The sequence below is a fragment of the Trachemys scripta genome, chromosome 4 (genome assembly GCF_013100865.1).
Source record: "Trachemys scripta elegans isolate TJP31775 chromosome 4, CAS_Tse_1.0, whole genome shotgun sequence".
NCBI classification, from domain to species: domain Eukaryota; kingdom Metazoa; phylum Chordata; order Testudines; family Emydidae; genus Trachemys; species Trachemys scripta.
This window is the reverse complement of record NC_048301.1, coordinates 55,070,145-55,083,151: the sequence shown is the minus strand read 5'-3', so window position 1 is coordinate 55,083,151 and position 13,007 is coordinate 55,070,145. Positions and strand designations below refer to the sequence as shown.

At 40.3% G+C, this 13,007-nt stretch overlaps 1 long non-coding RNA gene across 5 annotated transcripts; it reads right to left on the bottom strand.

Annotated features, from left to right (window-relative positions):
- Nucleotides 1-342: 342 nt before the first annotated feature.
- Nucleotides 343-12,524, bottom strand: LOC117876667. Of its 5 annotated transcripts, none has more exons than XR_004645510.1 (5): nucleotides 10,474-12,523; nucleotides 8,613-9,103; nucleotides 5,188-5,339; nucleotides 2,555-3,339; nucleotides 343-1,559 (listed from the first exon to the last, which is right to left on the bottom strand). It is a non-coding gene; the product is annotated as an uncharacterized LOC117876667 (long non-coding RNA). The 5 variants fall into 5 exon arrangements; XR_004645511.1 differs by having other exon boundaries at nucleotides 2,792-3,339; nucleotides 10,474-12,521; XR_004645514.1 differs by lacking the exon at nucleotides 5,188-5,339 and having other exon boundaries at nucleotides 10,474-12,524.
- Nucleotides 12,525-13,007: the final 483 nt, after the last annotated feature.

The following is a 13,007-nucleotide window of genomic DNA, read 5'->3' as shown; positions in this document are numbered from 1 at the left end:
GTGTGTATTCAAAATGAATAATTTGATCAGCTCTTCCACCAAGAGAAAAACTTTGGAAAAAATGTTTATTTAAACATTGTGTGTGAATGCTGTAAATGAAATATTTTGAGTATTTAATGTAAAATAATTATAAATTTATATAGCTTAGTAATTTTTTCCAGTAGAGCCAGGATCATGCAGCTAAGTGACATGGCTCAGCTGTTGTGAAGTACAAGGTAAAGCCAAGTGCCCTCAAACACCCAAGAAATAGTATTATCCAGTGTGACACATGCCTGGATATGTCTTACTGTGATTGTAATATGGCCTCAAGGTAAGAGTATGGGACAAACACTTCTTATGGGGTTTTTTTTATTGTTATATTTCTCTACTCCAAAGAAATGCTTCTACTAGAGCTTTTTATGCCACTAATCAATAGAACTATTAGCGATGAGTTATAATTGCAAATGATGTAATACTAGGAGGTTTATAAATTTGTGTATACTTGCTTTATAAGAAATTTATTAGTATATTGTTGTTTAATCTTGTTTCATCACTTAAGAAGCCTGTTTATTTCTGCAGAGGTGGAAAACATTTTAAACTGCAGCATGTATCATGCACTTCATAATACCAGAGATGGTGTTGAAAACATGTCATACAAAAATGATGACTGGCAATAGCTAAAATACTAATTAAGGACCTGATCCTGTGAGGTGCCAGGAACTTATTACTGTGTGCTGAAGGTCCAGAATTCCTATTAAAGTCAGTGGGAATTAGGCATACTCAGCACTTTTCATGGGGTGCTCTGCTCTTGCAGGACCAGGTAGACAGCCCTGTCCTGTATTCCTCAGTCAGGCAAAAATCTCATTTAAATCAATGGGAGTTTTGTCTGTAGGTTTGGACCCCAAAATATTGAAGGCTATCATCATATGGAGGGGATTGCCTGAAGGGAAGCACAGCTGGAAGGCCAATTCCCTTCAAAGGCATCTTCTGCTCTAGCAGATGAGACCTACAAGATGATTTTCAGATCTTTTGGAGTGTGCAGATCTACTTGATTAGCAGAGGTCAAATCTCTGGTTCCCTGGCTTTCTGCATGCAGTTTATTATAAATATTATTATATTAGCATAATCCTGCCAGAAACACTTAGGCCAATCCATCCCTGGTGGAACACTATTGAAGTCAGTGGAGTACACCAGAGATGGGTTTTTGCCCTTTGAGTCTTATCAGCTATCTGTGAGGGAAGAAGCTCTGAGTAATTAAAGTCTCTGAATACAATGAGCTGCCTAGACATGAAACTTCATTGTTTGCTTTGAAGAGTAAAGTCACTTAATTCTATATCCATGTCCTTTGACGCCATCATTATTTTATTTAAAAACATACAATTGCCAGCATAATTCATAATCAATACAGCTCTCTAGACTTTCTTAGGTACCCTGAAATTGGTCATGGATGTAGTGATAGCCTGAGATTTGATGAGCCTATTTGTTGTCTCTTCTAGTTCCTCTTCATCCACCTTGTGAGGGGCATTTGATAGCTGCATTAGCCCTTCCATGGCAGTGTTATTTTGAACCTTCCCAGTAACCTGCCAAGATCCAAAAGAATAAGATTTTTTTAAATGAAGAACACCTGAAAAAAATTAAAATCAACAAACAATCAAGCAGATTTTTCCCTTCACAAAATGAGGTGAAATTGTTTTATTTTCCCTAAGTTTTTCTAAGAACCTGTGGTGTAATTTATTTAGCAGGAGTGATGGAAGCAGGCAGATAGGTGATACCAAACATGTGTAAGAAAGAAGTTACATGTAAGTCTGGAAGGGTGGGTGAGCAGTTGAGTGTTTTCAGGATGCATATAATAAATCTTAAAAGGACGTAAAGGAGAGCAGGCTAATGAATTTGGAAGCTGTCTTCTCAACTGCCTCATCTGTATCTGGGTGTATAGGGCGTTTTCCTCTGGAGACTATTGGACAAAGGTTCAAAAACACTTGAATATCTTCATTATGCCTAAATTGTCTTCTGTTGCAGCTTTAATCATGCACAGTGAGGGATGGGACTCAGAAATATATCCTGGTTGAGTGGGACAAAAAAATGCTTCCCTTTTGACCTCCATCCCCTTGGGGGGAGATGCGGCACCTAACGATTGTTTCCGGCGCTGAGAATCTGCTCCCATTTGTATTAAATTTCTGGAGCACATGTTTCTACTGAGTTGTTAGAAGACTTTCTGAGAATGGCAACGCCACCCTGCCTTTGGCTAATGAGTCTGCCCAGGAGAATATCAAGTGCAATTACTTTCAGGGAATAACAACATACCAATGAACAGTAGGTAACGTTGACTCTGCAGAGGGAAACGAAACATACGTTCCTAGGTAGAAAAGGCTATGAATCAGGGTTAATTATCCAGTAGAGGGAACAGGGTTACACTAACTCTCACTTCCTGACTCGCACCAATAGATCACCTCAAAATGTGAGCTACTTACAGAAAAACATTTGCAAAGTTCAGCTCCCCCTCCCCCGCCCCACTTCGTAGCTTTTGTTGTTTTATTCATAATGAATGTGGTTAAGGTACATTTTCTTCCCCTACCATTTGCAATTTATGAGGTAAGTTGCTCAACACCTGGTTTGTTTGGACCGAAGTAGGGGAGTCAAATAAAACTGAAGAAGAAGTTGGTGGCGATGAGAATGTAGTTAATGTCAGTGGCATATTTAATCTAATGCAAAGTTTAAGTCAGTGTTTTACATGTGCACAAAGTATCTGAAGAAGACACCATGCTTCCCTCAGACATCATTAAGGCGGTGGGGCAATCAGGCAAGAGGCTACCTTTAGCTTCCGGAAGGTGGGAGTACTCTGTATTGGAATCCTTTATTATCCTAGCACGTAGAGGAAGGCAAATCTGTCCCAGATGATTTGATTATGTACATTCCTAGGAAGGGGGGGGGGCGACAATATTTTGGCTTGAACAGTATGAAAAATGTGTGAAATAACACATCCAGGCTATCCACCAACCAGTCCTCGGGCTTGCAGGAGTCAAGGAGCGGCAGGATTCCACTTTTCGGTTATTTTGAAAAATAATAACGCTGATGATCACAAGGAAAAGCTCTCGACCAAGTGTTGTTGCAAAACAGCAATAGGAGGAGCGGGCCAAACTTCGATGTGAAACCCAGCAGAGAAGCCAGCTGTTTGCTCCTGGTCAAGATAGCGTTCTCCGGGCTCGGAGTGCGTTACAGAGCTGGAGAGACTGCTGTGATTAGTAACTTTTCCGCGGTCTCTGGGCTCTCAGCGGATGAAAGTACCCGGTGGTGCAAGGGCGACCCCAGCGCAAATTCTCCCCCACGTGTAAACGGCCCTGCGAAGTCAAGGCTGCAGTGCTGAAACAAGGCGCACATATATTGAGTTTGTCAGGGATCATAAAATGTGAATTGATTATTCAAACAGCCATTGATTATAAGAGAATGCTTACTGCAGCAATGGGAAAGGTTAAAAGGAAATTGACCTTCTGCGTACGTGACATAAAGTCGTTAGGTAAATGAGATATTCATACAGGGTGTAATCAAGGTCATGCTAATTTTATTAGTAGTATTAAACTCAGTCTTGAGCTTCAGTTGGGAGCAGTAAACTGTCCCCTTGGGAATCAAAACATGAGGTAGATCCCAGTGGTGGTGGTTGTTGTTGCCTTTTAAATATATCCCGTGCTCCTACAATCGTGCTGAATTACTTTGGATTTACTGGGCCCGATCCTGCGGCCTCAGTGCCCATTGATGGCAATGGTGGGAGCTGAGAGTCCGCCGCCCGTCTGAAGAAGTATTAGCAGCGCACAGGATCGAGCCCAGTCTCATTTCCCATCACGTGTATAGGTGCGTAGGGGCGCACAGACATACACCTCTCCGGGGGTACGTCAGATTTTAGCCCCTAGGGAATCCAGGTTGCTTGCGTTTGCCCTGTTAGAGACGCTCTTGTCTCCCAGATAGGATGAGAGCGTGTACCAAAAATTAGATGCATTTATGCACATATTTATCCCCTCTAATTATAGAAATTAATCCTCTTACTTAGGACTAAAAGGTAACGTCTGAGGCGTCCCTTTGATGTTTAACAGCATCATTTGGGGCTACCAGTCCAACTGATTAAAGAATAATTGTTGGTAAATGCTTTCCGAGTGGATTGTGTTTAATTAGGGGCATTCATAATTTTACGGCTTACCGCAAAATGAAACGTAATTAAAAAACGCAGAAATTCTAACTGATTTTTATTCTAATTATGTTTATTGTTCAGGCTAATTATTGCACGGGCTGGGGTGTTGTTCCCCTTTCCCCAAAAGAAAGACCACATACAGCGCTCCCAAACATTCCCTGGAAGTTTTTCTAAGTACAATCTTGGGAGGGTTTTTCCATTGTTATTTTCAATTATAATTAAATGTTTCAGCTTCCCCCCCTCCCCTTCTCTCCTCTATGCGACACCTTGGGATGTGAGAAAGTGATGGCAGCTCTCTTCCCCCAGACCTCGGAGTAATTGCAGAAGGGCTGATGAATTTCTTGAAGAAACACTTGCCACACAGTGCGGAAACCATCTCCTAGCAGGATTTTAGAAGCCAAAGTAAACAAAGCACCCCAGGGGCGATTTCCCCCCTTTGCGCAGCTTACTTCTCCATTTACTTCCGAAGTGATCGCACGCACGCACACACATACAGAGAGATGCACACGACATTTAGAACATGAATCACAGTTTACATTTCGAAAATCTTACGGCTCAAACAAGCATGTAAATAGAAGGTGTTAAGAGGGCTGGTAGGTCAATTAAAAGTACCTGCTAGTAGCTCTGCAGTTAGCAAAGAAACCTTCCCTATTCCACATGCACTCTTCATGCGCTCTTTGTACACACAGCTCCCCAAAAGAAAATTCAAGTCATCTCAGCAACCTTTCACAAGCAGTTTCTCCAGGGAAGAGAACAAAGTTACTCGACTAATTTGACTATTTATAGACTCTATGGAGTTTAGTATTTAAATAGATGTTATTCCTTTTACTAGGCTCGCCATGAAAATTGGAGACGAGTACCTAAATCAGCTGGCTGCCCCTTAACAAAAAGCTTTTACTTTTAAAGCAAATGATCGGTTCTGAGATGCCCTTGTTAAAGTGGGGGCGAATTAAAACTGTCAATACTGCGCCTAACTCGCGTTTTTCATTTCACTTCCAAAGCCGCTGAGAGGGGAATACAAGGCGCACCTATATTTATGGCTTCTTTTGCTTCCTTGTTGAAACTACCATCGAAACGTGTATGGTCAGTTCCTTTTTCGCCTCTGCTTTTCAGTCTTCACAAGTGTGATCTGGTTCATTTAGGTGCATCTCGGTCTATTCATGTAGCGCGTCCCAGTTTCCTAAAGGATTTAATTTAAGTGCGATTATAACAAAGTGTTTAAATTCTATTGGGGGAAATTGGAAGTGAGGGACAATCCACCTCTATGCAAGTGAGAAATAGCCCAAGACTTGTAAAGCAGGGCAGAAAAGGGATTTTGATGGAGCAGTGTCTGTACTTTTTGCTGCAGTAGAGCCCTGAATCCTTTGATTTAACTGACATAGATTTTCCAGAAATAGGAAAAGGAGAGAGGGGCTCAGGGCTGGGTAGGGGGGGTATTTTATGTAAATGAGCAAATCCGAAATGTATTACAAATCCACTGTAATAAAACTGACAGTTTTGACAGTATTGACAACATAAATATATGTTGGAACACAGCACTTTCAGACACTTAACCGATGAAGCAATAAAAAGATTCGACTACAATATTTCAAATAATCGACATTGATGTTTTGATACATCATTTTTATACCTCGAATCGATCTATCAGTCTGTGACCGGTCAATTTTAAGTAAAAATCTGCTGCAATTATTTACGCTATTGCCAATGACGACCTAATAACTGTTTTCAATTAATTACAGCCAAACTAAGCATTATGGAGGACCAACTGGCTGTATGTTCTGTTGTACGTCCCTTGCATTGCTTGTATGGAGCACAAACACAAATATGTATATTGCATTCTCTTTGGGGGAGATGCGATTGTTTTAGAAAGAAAACTCTCCATCTTTTGGAAAAACACCGCGGGCGCTGTTCATGCCAGCCTCAAAACTATATTTCCAGGAAACACGTTCTATTGTTTTGCCAGCCATTTCTTTTATGCATGAACAGACCAAGCTCTTCGCATTTTTTTTTTTAAAGTTAAAATTGTGTCCTGCTTCAGACAATGGACTCGGAAGATCTTTCAAAGAGGGAAATGGGCACTGAGAGAGAGCGAGCGCGAGAGAGCGTGTGTGTGTGTGTGTGTCTCTCCCAGTCATTTCAAAGGGGGTCTGGACATTGTTCTCCGCATACACCAAACCAAACTCCAGTATAAAACGAACCTCCTTTTGGAGTGTTGTAGGTAGCCGGAGAACAAAAGTGACTATTTTGAGCGAGAGAGGGGAGCTGCAAGTGTAGCTGGTAGGCTCTGTGGTTGCTATAATAAATCGGTTTTGTTATCCATCTTTCTTTTTTAATCCCTAATTTTCCTTTTGTTACGATGCCAGGTTGGAAAGATATGTTTTATGTCCACGGATTCCTCCAATAAATACAAAGCACTTGCTAGTTCTGCACCGACCCCACTGCGTTATTACGAAATATTGACAGTTTTTTTTTCCCTTTCTCTTTCGATGTAAATATACAGGTTGTCTGTTTATGTCAAATAGTTCTGATCTTCACGTGTACATTTCGTACAGCCTACAAAATATGAAAGACGCGCTGTCCTTTTACGTTAGCACTTCAAATACAGTTCTCGTGCATAGCCATATACAATTCTAGGGGTGCCTATTCAGGTTGGCTTGGGATTTATTTTAATGCCCCTCTTCACACACACACACCCTAAAAAAAGCCGCTGCAGTGAGTTCCGATTTAAGGACGATAAAATTATCCTAAAAGGAAGTGAGGAGGTAGAGGGGGGCAGAAGAGAGTGGTGATGGTGGGGAAACACCGTAACGTAAAGATTTCCACCTCCTATGTTTCTCCGAGTGAGTCGGCTCCCAGATTCGGAATCCACTTTTACCATCACCTTGTGAGAAAGGCTTTTCAGTGCTATGCTCTGGTCTCATTTAACTGTTCAAAGCAAAACCAAACCAAAAAAAAAAAAAAGCAATATTTGGGGGCTGAATGGAAAAAGCGCATTTCTGAAAGTGTTGGAGTCCCGCCAGATAGCGCTAGAGGGCTGTTTATTGAATCGCTTCTTCTCTTCTGTGGGATCTTTAACAGAATAAACAGGAGAGAAAGAGAGAGAAAAATAAGGGGGTGTGGGGAGAGAAGCCACCCCACAAGTGCCGTTTTAAATCTCTGGAGTTTACTGGGAGAATAATAGGGACTTGCAAGTGAATAGAGAACCTACATCTCTCTGGGTTCGTGTTGTTTTTTTAAAAGCGAAAGAGAAAAAAGAGGCGGAGGGAGGATGTTAACAGGTAACTAAATGAACCTCCTCCTAATCCAACTTCCAAAGATCCCAATCATACTGCAGTGGAGGTCAAGAAAAGTTCACTGTGATGGGCTACCATTGACTTTCTGGAGTGGAAAGATTTTCGAAAAATAATAGATGGCTGAAAAGGGGGAAAAAGCAAAGCACATTATTGGAAAGCGGGGGTGGGGGGAGAAGAGAGAGAAGAACTAAATGAACACAGCGATCTGACGAAACTAAAATGTACTTAATTTTAAAGGTCATGCTAGACCAGACCTGGAAAATGATGCAGCTCCTGAATCCACATATTTAGTGAATAATTTAGGGGCGAAGTGGGGGAAAAAACCAAATGATAAGAATTAGATTGAGGTGAGTAAAAACGGATCAAGTTCTAATAATGAAACCTATTCTTCGTATGGGACAGTAAAGGAAATCAGCAAAGTGCAGTTCTTGTGTGTGGGAGATTAAAATATGGAATATTCCTTATAATAAAAATAAGAATGGAAGAGTAACATGTTGCACTTGATCTTCTGGATAGTATACCGAAAAGAGAAAATTTCCTGTGGATTTTGATACACGGTTATGGTTATATTAGAACCCTACAGATCATTTAAACAGAATTATTTCTTTCGTCATTAAATCTGATGCATTTCATTCAACAATATTTCAAGAAAAAATACAAATTAAAATATTCAAAATAATTCATGTTATTCTGCAATAACCCTCACAGTTTGTCTGCAAATGTGGAGGATAGGTTACATTTCTGGATACAATTTGCATGATCCAAAAAAAATACTTCGACTCAGCAAACAAACAAAGTAACATTGAATAAAGTTACAAACAAGATTAAGGTTCAAATAATTTGTCCCTTCAGCCAGGCGTCAATTATTCTATCAGAGGTAGGAAGGCTAAAAGGATTTAAACCACGCAAATTTAATAAACCAGATTAACAATATGTACTTTTCAAACTGTTAGGGACCCCAAAGTAAACTACCCAAAATATCTATTGAACCAAATGACTGCCTATAGGAAGTAGAGTATTTCCGAACAGTAAATAGTGATTTCGTGTAAGCATAGCCTGTTTCCCCCAAACTTTCTATTTGCAATAAAATATGGCACTGGGCATAAAAGCAATGGTTTAACATAAACAATGGAATACACTTCTTACATTTAAAATATTACCTGTTGTGCAACTCCGGTTTTTGCAGGGGTTCTCAGAAATAGAGGCAGATCTCAAAGCCAGCAAAAGGCTAAGATGCCACACTTCGGAAAGGCTGATTGAAAACAGACTCTAAGTTTTAGCGGATTTTCTCTCTCACTCCCTCCAAGAGCTAAGAAGCCGATTTGGGAGTTTGAAAGGAATGGGTTTCAGCGTCCATATTTGTTCTGGTGCACTTGTAAAATGCGATTTGAAGAGGATCTTTAGCCCTCTGATTGTCTTTGTTTTGTTTTTCTTGAAACGGATCTTTTGCCCTTAATGAGTCCCCACGCAGCTGGACAGCTCCTTCTCGGACACTGAGAGCTCTAACCCCAAACTGACCCCAATTTGACACCACAAGATGAAATTTTACCGCCTGTTAAAACCATTTCCAGCCTCGGCAAAAGGAGCTGGCTGTTGACGGAGATGCACTTCCATACCGGACACCTAATTTCTCTTTGGACTTTGGTCTAATCTGAAGAAAAAACAAAACAAAACAAAAAAAACAAATGATGCGCCTCTCACACACTTTTCACTGGGATCAGCCTTTGTTGTAAGTGTGTGCACGCGAAACTGGAAATCAGCCAATTTAATCTCCCTGAATTACTGTTTTTTTTTTTTTTTTTTATAAAGAGTATCCCACCATGCTAGGGGGGGGGAAAGGAAGGAAAACACACACACACACACACACTACTAACAAGAGCTAAGCGTTCTGGTGCTGCTGTTTCTTATATTCCTACCTAATCCTGAATATGTCCAAAGCTTCATTTTGGGACACTAAATTTAGATCCTCTAATGGCTAAACTGTAGCGCTTTAAACTATGTTCCCATATATTGTATGCTTTAATCCACTGGGATAGTGGGAAAAGGTTCCATCTTTCTTCTGCCCTGTGTATAGAAAATGACACAACGGGGAGCATGAAAAACCTTTAACTGACCATATGAAATTTTACTTTCTATCAGCTTAAAATCATTTTTTAAAGTTGGTCTTGCTTCTGGGTGGCACGCACACGTCAGGGCTAGCCAGCTCAGGGGCTTTAGTTTAAAATAAAAATTGTGAAAAGAGCAGCATTTGGTACTGCAACATCTTTTAGCTATATTTATGTTGCTCTTTATCAATTCTTTACTCTGAAGAATTGAAATCTACATTGAATATTATGAAAATCAGGCATGTGAAAAAATGAAGTATAAAATAATGCTATAATTAATGAAGCACTCTTATTTGTAAATCAAGTGGTGTAGAAACTTCCTCTTTACAAGGAAGCGGATAAACTTTCAAAGCAATACACCCAGCCTGGGATCTGAACAAATACATGAAGTCTTCAGTGGAACTAGATTACTTTTATACAGCTATATTACAATGAAAGACCCTTTCTTGTATCATATTGAAGCTATTTGAAATGAGATATACAGCTGTACTCATTCTACCACTATTAGAAAATAAATTGAGAAGCTGCACATATTTAAAATATATCCTAGAAGCTTGGGCATATTGGAAGTACCATAATCAAATGATTCCGATGAAGTTTAGGAATTTGGCATCTTTCTAGGGGGCGAAAAAGCAAATACCATTCATCAATGACTAGATCTCTAAAAAAAAAAAAATCTGTTAGAAAAGTACAGCTGTAAAACTAGGAAAGGATTTGCATAACCTACTGCTCTGTAGGTCTCCGTGCACCCAAAGGATTAGCCAAGTATTCATTACCATGAATATCTTGAATTGCGTTACCGATTTATACGACAGAGTATAAAATACTGCACAACAAAACCGGCTTTTTCCTTGCGAAATGAATCGACTTAACCACTGCTTGAAAGAGATCTACATACTAAGGGCTTTTTACTCACCTTTCTTTATAGTCCCGTGAAAGTCAGTCACAGAATATCGGTTGCTCTTAGAGCTAGCTTTAATCTTGGAGGAGATCCTCTAGGGGGAAAATAACCGGTCTGCTCTTCGGCTTCTGACGCTTTTTAAGCAGGGTGCAAGTCTGGCTAAAAGTATCTGAGTGACTTTTCTCCATATTGCTCTCATATTTGTAAATACAGTCTGCTCTGCAGGGCTCACCACTATCAGAACTCGTAGGAATGCCCACTGGCGTTTGTCAGCCCTCCACACTATCTTTCTTTATATGTGAGGGCTGATTTCCCGCAGACATCATTGTTATGATGGCTCATTTAATCAAACTGTTTAATTGCTCCGGTAATCACTATCATCATCACAGGTACTCAATCATTCATCATTTTCGAGGGGTTTATTGACCTCTGGAGCTCATTCTCTATGCCCATTAAAATCTAGCCAAATTTCTATAATTACCCTTTGGGTTTTTTATTCATTCAGTTAGTTAGTTAGTTAGTTAGTTTCCAAAAATCTTAAAATAACAATAATAAACAATCCCTAACTGACTCAAATACATTTTTTTGCGGTGTATGTTTAAAAGCCATCTATGTATGAGGCCACATTCACAACTGGGTACATACATAATCATTGATAAATCCCACTATTAACGGGATAGTCTGTTTTAGATTTTATGTGCAGGGGACCGTGAACGAGAAAAAAGGGTGGGGGGTGGGAGAGGACAAAAGTGCAGCAATCGATAGTTTGACCATCGCTCCTCCCCTAAACTTCAAGCATCCCCCATGATTGATGATCTTGGGTAGCTTTGGTAATTGACTGCTCTGAGGTAAGGCATGTTTTAGTTCCAGCAAAGTGAAGTGATTGGGCGAGAGAAACATACTAACATTAACGTGTGTGTGTTTGTGTGTGTGTGTGTGTGTGTGTAAAAGTTCATTGGGTGCTCAAGGAGGGTGCACTATCTCACTTAATTTGCCAAACAACCCTACTGTAATTAGCACTACAATTAGAAGGCATTACCGAGTTAATACCTAAGCATACATTCCCCAAATACAACACAGATATAGAGCAAGGTCCAGCAACATACATACATACATAAGTACATTGTACACACAAGACCCAGTGATTGGCTCAAAATAAACGTGCAAACAAAATCTACATAACATTTGGGCTTATCATACAAAAGAGTAATCATGACTTTGTTTTAAAGCCCCCTTTAAAGACCAAAAACCTCATCACAAAACTAAAGGGATTTCCCTCCTCCTTCCTCCCTCCGTCCCTCCTCCCCCCCAGACATCACAACTGCGGTTGAGAGAAGCGATCACTTAATGAAGAACAATGCCAAATATAGTTTGAATGAGGTGTTCTCTTCATGTCCTGGAAAATTAATTTTTTAAACAGCGTAATGAATTTGCACAGAAAAGAAACCACACTTTAAACATAACATTCTGGCAGAGACTCAGTACTTCGTTAAAGCAAGCTTATTTCCTATGGAAGATCAACTGTATATGCCCCTTTACATTTTAACTGTCTATTCTCCCAGACGTGCATACCATTCGCGGCTACAGTGGTATCTGAAGATTAAAAATTTGTTAACAATATGCTAAACAACGCAGTAAAGCAGGATATACTTTGCTTGTAAAATAATCTAGTGAAAACCAAACCAGGTCTAGGCTTCTATCGTACTTTTCTTCTTGCTTTCTGCAGTTTTCCCTCTTCCCCTCTCTCACACAAACACACACACTCTCTCTCTCTTCCTCCTCCTGTGTTTCCCTCTTTCTCACTCACTCTCTCTTTCCTATATGAAAAGGAAGGTTGATTTGCTATGGGTATGATCTGTTGTATGGCTCCCCCCATGTGGAGTTGAAGCAGTCCTGATTACATACTCTGCATATCACAGGCTTTATTCGCTCTCTCTCTCTCTCTCTCTCTCTCTGTGCTCTCCTCTCCCTCTCCCCTCTCCCTTGTATGTGTCTCTGTTGTAGGACTGGCTATGGCCACCACTACTTCCGGGTTCCGTCATTTCATTCTCCCGCCGATCAGCGCTGCAAAACTGAGCCTCTTCTATAAGCCAGCCAGCAGCCAACCTGCCAACACTTACTGACACTCACTCATCTCAGAGAGAGAGAGAGAGACAAAATACCTACCAGGAAAAAAAAAGAGAGAGAGAGGGGGAAGTCCAGGTTTTGCAAACTATTCAATTTTTCTTCGCATCTTTCCCCAACCCCCTTCCTAGTACTTAAAAAAAATCCCAATAGCGATCCTAAAAGGCAAAACCCAAACGCGGAGTTACTGGAAGAAGAAACCGGGGTTAAAAAGATTCCTCCTCTCTTCTTCATCATCATCAACCATCATTCATTCACTACCTTGACATTCCCTGGCTTTGATTGACAGCTGGAGTGGCAAAAAGCCATGAGACACGACAGTTTGGTTACATGTGGGTTGCTGACGGGCCGATCGTAACCTTCAGTTTGGGGGCTTGACAATTTTTTTTTTTTTTTTTTTTTTTTGCTTAGAGAAAGAAAAAAGG